The sequence below is a fragment of the Triticum urartu genome, unplaced genomic scaffold (genome assembly GCF_003073215.2).
Source record: "Triticum urartu cultivar G1812 unplaced genomic scaffold, Tu2.1 TuUngrouped_contig_5594, whole genome shotgun sequence".
In the NCBI taxonomy this organism is placed as follows: Eukaryota; Viridiplantae; Streptophyta; class Magnoliopsida; order Poales; family Poaceae; genus Triticum; species Triticum urartu.
The window spans coordinates 1-8,302 of record NW_024116281.1 but is presented as its reverse complement, the minus strand read 5'-3'; the positions used below and the strand labels follow the sequence as shown (position 1 = coordinate 8,302).

Here is an 8,302-nt window from a genome sequence, read left to right as displayed (position 1 = left end):
GGTAAATGGGAGTTGCATAATCTCATAGTCATAGGAACATGTATAAGTCATGAAGAAAGCAATAGCAACATACTAAACGATCGGGTGCTAAGCTAATGGAATGGGTCATGTCAATCAGATCATTCATCTAATGATGTGATCCTGTTAATCAAATGACAACTCTTTGTCCATGGTTAGGAAACATAACCATCTTTGATTAACGAGCTAGTCAAGTAGAGGCATTCTAGTGACACTCTGTTTGTCTATGTATTCACACATGTATTATGTTTCCGGTTAATACAATTCTAGCATGAATAATAAACTTTTATCATGATATAAGGAAATAAATAATAACTTTATTATTGCCTCTAGGGCATATTTTCTTCACTCACATTGATATCTATTGATGGACATCTCCATAGCCCGTTGATATGCCTAGTTGATGTGAGACTATCTTCTCCTTTTTGTCTTCTTCACAACCACTATTCTATTCCACCATAGTGCTATATCCATGGCTCACGCTCATATATTGCATGAAGATTAAAAAAGTTTGAGAAAATCAAAAGTATGAAACAATTGTTTGGCTTGTCATCGGGGTTGTGCATGATTTAAATATTTTTTGTGGTGAAGATAGAGCATAGCCAGACTATATGATTTTGTAGGGATAAATTTCTTTGGCCATGTTATTTTGAGAAGACATAATTGCTTAATTTGTATGCTTGAAGTATTATTATTTTTATGTCAATATTAAACTTTTATCTTGAATCTTTTGGATCTGAACATTCATGCCATAATAAAGAAAAATTACTTTGAGAAATATGTTAGAAAGCATTCCACATCAAAAATTCTTCTTTTATCATTTACCTACCCAAGGACGAGCAGAAATTAAGTTTGGGGCTGCTTGATACGTCTCCAACGTATCTATAATTTTTGATTGCTCCATGCTATTATATTATCTATTTTGGATGTTAATGGGCTTTATTTTACATTTTTTGGGACTAACCTACTAACCGAAGGCCCAGCCCAAATTGCTTTTTTTGCCTATTTTAGGGTTTCGAAGAAAAGGAATATCAAACAGAGTCCAAACGAAATGAAACCTTCGAGAACTTGATTTTCTCATCAAACGTGATCCAGGAGACTTGGAGTGGCCGTTAAGAAACAAGGGAGGAAGGCACGATGCAGGGGGCACGCCTACCCCCTTGGGCGCGCCCTCCACCCTCATGGGTCCTCCGTTGCCCCACCAACGTACTTCTTCCTCCTATATATATCCACGTACCCTCCAAACATCTAGGAGAATCACGAAAACCTAATTCCACCACCGCAACCTTCTGTACCCGAGAGATCCCATCTTGAGGCCTTTTTCGAAGGTCCGCCGGAGGGGGCATTGATCACGGAGGGCCTCAACATCAACTCCATGGCCTCTCCGGTGATGTGTGAGTAGTTTACTTCAGACCTACGGGTTCATAGTTATTAGCTACTCCCTTCATTCCGAAATAATTGTCGCTGGGGGCATTGTTCCGACCCGGTGAAACTGTATGAAAGTACAATACTACCCCCGATTTGAAATCGATCGAGAGGCATCTTCCTCCGTCGCTCCTCCCCTCCACCAGGCTTCTCCGCCATCGCTGCTCCCTTTCGCCAGGCTCCTCCTCCTCGCCGTGGTCTGCAGCTTCTCATCGGCCGCCCTTCCCCGCCACGGTCCGCAGCTCCCTCGCCGGCCGCCCTTCCCGTCGGTTTCCTCCTCCGCCACAGCTTTGGATCCGTCACTGCTCGCCACAGATCCTTCGTCGGCCACCTCCACCCACTCCAATCAAGAGCTCGAGGTCAACCGCTGCGCTGTCCACTTCTGCTGCTCCTCTCGTCTCTGCTCCTCTCCACTCCAATCAAGAGAATCTACAATTGATCCAAAAAAACATGTCAAATGATGTCAGTTTGATTAACTAAATCATCCAAAAACCAGAATGATAAGTCCATATGCTACTTTTGATCCCAAGACCGGAATGACAAGTCCATGTGTTCCTCAATTGAGGAATTTGATGAGCTAAGACACAAAGTAAGGCTGCAAGTAAACATGATTGATTCTGTGAAGAAGAACACAAGTAAACAGGCTGGCAACTTCAACTCGGCTCTCTTCTTTCTTGTGAGATGTTGGCAATGTCAGTTATTTTTTCTGGGTGAATGAATGAAGTGTTCTGATGTGAATTCGATGGAAGGCTGCCGGTGGAGGAAGGGGGACACTTGATGCCAACAAGTTTTCTTAATGCAGAGTCAGATCGACGAGGAGGCCAAGGTCGACGCCATCTGTATGTGGCATTCTTTTCTTCAGAATCAGGTTACATCGGTGTAAACTGGACATACATTCAGTTCACATCCATCTGATGAAACCATCATGTACAACCGCAAGACTTGGAAACAAGCAAGATACCAACTTCAACGGCGTTACCCAAGTTCATTCATAGTCAAATGTCATGTGATGAAACAGGCATATTGCATGAAAATTCTCAACAAAGAACAGACTAAAAGCATAGCAGTCACCATCGTTGCTAGCTAGCTTAGCTTCAGTTTTCTTTTGCTTAGGAGAACATGTACATGTAGCCCAATCATATATATCTACAGCAAGCAAAATTACAAGAAAACCTGACCACGTGAAGAAGAGCATGATGCACAAACTATTGTAAAACGACGGTCGTGAATAAACAACAAATCACACTCGCATCGATCATGCTCTTGTTCACAGGGAAGAATGACCGAGACTTTCCTTTGGCAAACTAACCTGAATTCAAATGCAACAACCAGCATACGTGAAGAAGGATCAATGTCGCCAAAGCCAATGATACTGAAACAGTTGAGTGCAAAATCAGTTGAGGAACACCTCAAAATGAGCAGGGACTTACTGGAAAATGACAGAGTGAGTAAGCACTAGGGACTTAGACTGATAGACTAGTAGACGGAACAATGATGGAAGCTCACATACAGACACAAAGTGAAGAACTTAGGTGAGGAAGGATCACAATTGAAAAACTAAAAAGAAACCAAGAACTGAATCACTAGCTATGTAGACTTGACAAAATTTAGTGTGACTGAACAATGATGCAAGCTCACATACTAAGAAAATACTAGCACGGGTACTGATTAAAGAGAACGAGCTAAGGTCTGATTATTAGGTAATGAAAACTAAAACACTAATGACTGAAACAAAATTATACTCCTGCACTAAAAACACTAATGATTATTAGGAGTAGAAAGGTAGTGAAAACTGAAGACTGGACTACAGAAACACTGAAAACAAAAATTCTAAAGACACAGAAAACTGAAGAACTAGAGATAGAGAGAAAAGAGGGCTGAATAAACAAATATTTCTTTTCTTTTCGTGGTACCCCTTTTGTGCCAATGAAAGATCTTCCTGTCAGAGAGGGCTTAAGGGTCTTCATGCATTACACATATATTGTACTCCTCAAACAAAATAATGTAGATAATGTACTCCTGTCAAACAAAATAATGTACAGTACTGATCTTAGTGTGTTATCCTGGGGTAAAAGCAAAGAAAAGAGCAGCTGGCAAAGTGCACTATCTGCTTCTTACTGTACTCATGAATACAAGGAGTACACGGGTCTCTAAGACTACTTCATGTCTGAACTTTAAGTTTCAACTGACAACAATTGGTTAATTCATTATACTCATGCCTGTAATTGTACTCTTGCAAACATTTTCCTCCATGCTACTCTAGATCATGATTGCAGACAGTCTCTACTCTGCTCACCTCAGCATGCTTGGTAAGTATTTTTGTTAACCTCTTCACTGCCACAAACTGTCCATCAGCAAGCTGTCCTTTGTACACCTCAGCATGCCGTCCCTTTTCGATCAAATTATCTACAGAAACATTGTACATTCAGTTTTCAGGCAAAATGTTTAGAGTTAATTAAGATACAGAAAACTAATTATGGCTATTAACCTAGGAAACTAATTCTTGCTTTGACAGTAAACAGACAGCAATTGATAGTAAACAGACTGAATTTATATGTACTTCTTGTACTTGTACTTCTACTTCTACTTCATATTACATATCATATCTTCAGGAGAAAATGGATCTCCCAGACCTCAACTTCACTCCACCTGCAGAAGATGTGGATGAAATGGATGAAGATGCAGAAAATGAAATGGAAGGACATGTAGGAGATGATATGGAAGGAGATGCCAGAGAGGGGATGGAAGGAGATGAAATTGTTCAAAATCCAGGTACAGTTACAGCTGATCATTTCATCATTTCATCACTTGATCATTCCATCACTTCATCACTTGATCATTTCATTTAATCAATTCTCTGTTGTATGTCTTGGTACAGGTGTTGGGCAAGTTGCTAGGAAATATAAAACCCTTAATGACCAGCAAAAATTTGCTACTTATGTAGCAATACATACACTGTGTATGAGTAGAGGAGGCACTTTTTGGGAACTAATAAGCAAGACATTGCAAAAAAATTTGGAGTGGGTGTTTGGAATATACAAAGAATTTGGAGGAAAGCAATGAAGCAAATTAGCGAAGGTAAAGTGGTTTAACATGACAAAGAAGAATAAAACATATTATCTGTTGGATGGGGAGGAAGAGCCTACGAGGCCTATACATGGCAACTGTATTGGCAAGGTGATGTTCTTGACAGCCGTTGCTAGGCCGAGGTGGGACAGTGAAGGAAACGTGACCTTCTCTGGGAAAATTGGTATCTAGCCATTCGTGAAGGAAGTTCCTGCTCAAAGGAGAAGCAACAACAGGCCCAGAGGTACAATAGAGACAAAATCAATAAAAGTCGACAGAAAAGTGATGAGGGAGTTCCTAATAGAGAATGTCTTGCCAGCAATACAAGTTGTTTGGCCCGAAGGTGATGCTGGACAAACCATCTACATTCAGCAAGCAGGATAATGCTAAGCCCCATATCTTGCCAGATGATCCGGAATTTCTAGAAGCTGTTGCAAAAACTGGACTTGACATCAGAATAATACAACAGCCTCCCAACAGTCTTGATTTGAATGTGCTCAACCTTGGGTTTTTCAACTCGCTCCAATCCCTGACAGATTGTCTGAGTCCTAAAACACTACAAGACCTTATTAAGGGTGTTTTGGAGGAATTTGAAGGCTATGACGTTTACAAGCTCAACAGAATTTTCCTAACTCTGCAGACGTGCATGATTCAGATCCTGAACCATGCAGGGGGCAATGGGTATAAAATACACCATGTAAACAAGGAAAGGCTTGAGGGGCTTGGACAACTACCTCCAAGATTATCATGCCCTCCAGAGGTGTATGCAAATGCCCTGCACAACTTAGGGCTAATGGAGAGGGTTTAGTGATGAGGCCTGTGCTGCTTGTGATGCTTGAGATGAGGCTTGTTCAGATGCTTGAGATGAGGCTTGTTCAGATGCTTGAGATGAGGCTTGTTCAGATGCTTGACATGAGGCTTGTTCAGATGCTTGACATGAGGCTTGTTCAGATGCTTTGAGATGATGCTAGTGATGATGCTTGTGATGCTTGCGATGAGGCTCTGATGCTAGTGATGAGGTTGTGATGCTAGTGATGATGCTCGTGATGCTAGTGATGAGGTTGTGATGCTAGTGATGATGCTCGTGATGCTAGTGATGAGGTTGTGATGCTAGTGATGATGCTTGTGATTCTTGCGATGAGGCTCTGATGCTAGTGATGAGGTTGTGATGCTAGTGATGATGCTCGTGATGCTAGTGATGAGGTTGTGATGCTAGTGATGATGCTCGTGATGCTAATGATGAGGCTGTGATGCTAGTGATGATGCTTGTGATGCTTGCGATGAGGCTCTGATGTTAGTGATGAGGTTGTAATGCTAGTGATGAGGTTGTGATGCTAGTGATGATGCTCATGATGCTAGTGATGAGGCTGTGATGCTAGTGATGATGCTTGTGATGCTTGCGATGAGGCTCTGACGCTAGTGATGAGGCTAGTTGCTTGCGATGAGGCTGTGATGCTAGTGATGCTTGTCATGTCTGTAATAATCCATATTTGAGTATGTTGGAGTATGTTGTTTGTGTGGAGTATGTTGGAGTATGTCTAACTCCACTTGTATGTGTAACTCCATTTAAAAATTTACTCCATTTAATTTTGCACTTTTACTCCATGTATTTTTTACTCCATACTCCATTTGTATATGTATATTTCTACTACTCCATTTGTATGATCATTCTCTGATAGGAGAGTAGTAGGAGAGGAGAGGAGTGAATTAGAGAAGAGTATGTGTCATAATCCATAATCCTTTAGTTTTAATTAGTTAAAGAAAAGGACTTGTTGTTGTTGCTGCTACTAAAGGAAAGGACTGGGAGAGGAATATGAGAGGAAAGGAGTGGAATAGAAGAGAGAGGACTAGAAAGTTTAATTTAATTTTAACACAAAAGGTTTAATTTAGTAACAGAAAAGGTTTAATTTAAGTTTAATTAACAGAAAGGTTTAATTTGAGTTTAATTAACTAAGAATGTTTTATTTAGATTTAACTAAAAGAAAAGGTTTAATTTCCAGTTAATTAAAATTATCTAAGAAGAGGAGAGGATAAGACTGAACATTGGCATGTGTAACACTGTACTCCTAGCAAATGCGCTCACTAAATGGATTTTTATTTTCAGAACACATTGGTAACAACCTAAACATTGCTAACACTGATTTTCATTGACAGAAGCAAAGAATGGTCATGTAGACATTCAGAAGTTAGGCAATTCGACTCGACGGTGTATACAAACAACAAGGAAGTGTTCATATAGCACATTCAGGTGGAAAGATTATTGTTCAGAGAAGAGCAAGCAGGAGTACACTTGCTACACTTGATATTGATGCTACTGTGCAAAAGTAACTGCTACTGTAAATACAGATGTTAACAAATGAAGTAATTCAGTTAACAAGCAAGAGTAGTGTTAACAAATGTGCTCACTAAATGGAGCATAAAAATTTTGACAGCAGCCATTAACTAAATGTGCTCAATAAACTGACTTCTTCTTCTTTCACATCATAATTTTTGTGCATTTCAATTAAACCAAATGGGCGTACTCCTAACTGTTGTTGTCACAGTGTCATCCTGACTGGTTGTTGTCAGTGTCAACACTAGGGAGTCAACAGTGTCAACACTAGGAGTAATTTGACAGTAAATTAGGAGTAACTTTATGGACTAAGTTCACCTAGGTTTCATTTTATTTAACTAAAGGAGAGGTTTCATTTAATTAATTAAAGGAAATGTTTCATTTTAATTAATTAAAGGAAATGTTTCATTTAATTAATTAAAGGAAAGGTACAGAAGACAAGATAGGAGAAGAGAGCAAGAAGAGAAGAGAAAATGCAAGATTACTTTTGATTTTGATTTACACCAGAAAAGAGAAAACTTGCCATGTTAAACTCTTTGATTTTGATTTTACCAGTAGTTCTTTGAATTTTATTTACATCAGTAGTTTTTTGAATTTGATTTTACCAGTAGTTCAACTACAAGTAGTTTTACCAATAGTTCTTTGAATTTGATTTCACCAGAAGTACTCCATGAGTACAAAACTTGCCATGCTTGATTTAGAAATGGAGATTACCAGTAGATTTTGATTTGTGTACTGCTTAACTATGTTTTGATCTACACTCTCGATCTCTGAAATATGCAAGGCGGCAGCGAGAACGCAGCTCACTTCAACTAAACTAAACTAAACTTATTTAGCTACTGAAGAAATAAGCAGCGACTGAAGCAACTGAACTGCACTTATTTAGCTACTCAAAATACTCCAGACACGTCGAAGTACTCCAGCACCGAGGAGTAATAAGGAGGAGTAGCAAGCAGTGAATGAAACTGCAGATACGTCGAGGTTAACATTGACAAACTACTGCAACTTTTCCTTATTACTCTAGCAAAACTACTACAAAACTAACTGAATCTTTTCACTTGAATCAACTACTGCAACCAAATTCAGTTAATTAAGTATGCAGAGATACAAGTACTGCAACCAAACTGAATTAAGTATGCAGAGGTACAACTAACTGAATCTTTTCACTTGAATGAAGTACTGCTACTGCAACCAAACTACTGCAAAACTAACTGAATTAAGTATGCACTCCTTGTTTCTTGGCCTGCTGCCGAAAGAAAGCAAGCAAGCAATTTCAGAGTTTACCATTAGAGGGAACAGAGGAGGGGCTTACCATCATCGATGGAGATGCCGAGGTCGCCGGGCATGGGCGCGTTCCAGTTTCTTGGCTTGCTGAAGCAATCGGAGGCGGGCCACGACAGCGCATGCTTCTAGCTGGATGAGAGCGATGTCGTGGGGCCGGTCGGGGAAGATGCCCCCGCG

The 8,302-nt window shown here is 40.0% G+C and overlaps 1 long non-coding RNA gene across 2 annotated transcripts; it reads right to left on the bottom strand.

The window, feature by feature from the left end:
• Positions 1–1,621: 1,621 nt before the first annotated feature.
• Positions 1,622–8,286, bottom strand: LOC125529430. Of its 2 annotated transcripts, XR_007292625.1 has the most exons (5): positions 8,154–8,286; positions 3,740–3,849; positions 3,357–3,462; positions 2,753–2,815; positions 1,622–1,872 (listed from the first exon to the last, which is right to left on the bottom strand). It is a non-coding gene; the product is annotated as an uncharacterized LOC125529430 (long non-coding RNA). The 2 variants fall into 2 exon arrangements; XR_007292624.1 differs by having other exon boundaries at positions 2,753–3,462.
• Positions 8,287–8,302: the final 16 nt, after the last annotated feature.